We start from the raw sequence: 244 nt of genomic DNA on the forward strand, positions 1-244 counted from the left end.
TGACGCCAACTTTTATGTTCGCTTACACGTAAGTTAGTTTGTTTACCCATATGTTTATTTAGGTTTTCTTGATTTGCATTTCTGCTTTTTAAGGTTTCTTTCCTTATTTGTGATATATATTTGAGAGATTTGTCACGCAGACACGTACCCCAGTTTCCATTTTTCTTTCCAGGAAAGAAAAGCGAAAAGAATTCAGGATGAATGGAAGTTCCCCCCCCCCAGTATCATTTCTCTTCGTCTTTTA

General features: G+C 36.5%; 1 protein-coding gene across 1 annotated transcript in view; it reads right to left on the bottom strand.

The window, feature by feature from the left end:
* The window catches only part of LOC119588878 (collagen alpha-1(XI) chain-like), a gene marked incomplete in the record, with an annotated part of 48,456 nt that overhangs the window by 41,758 nt on the left and 6,454 nt on the right, over positions 1–244 (bottom strand).

Source organism: Penaeus monodon, chromosome 24 (assembly GCF_015228065.2).
Source record: "Penaeus monodon isolate SGIC_2016 chromosome 24, NSTDA_Pmon_1, whole genome shotgun sequence".
Classification (NCBI taxonomy): Eukaryota; Metazoa; Arthropoda; class Malacostraca; order Decapoda; family Penaeidae; genus Penaeus; species Penaeus monodon.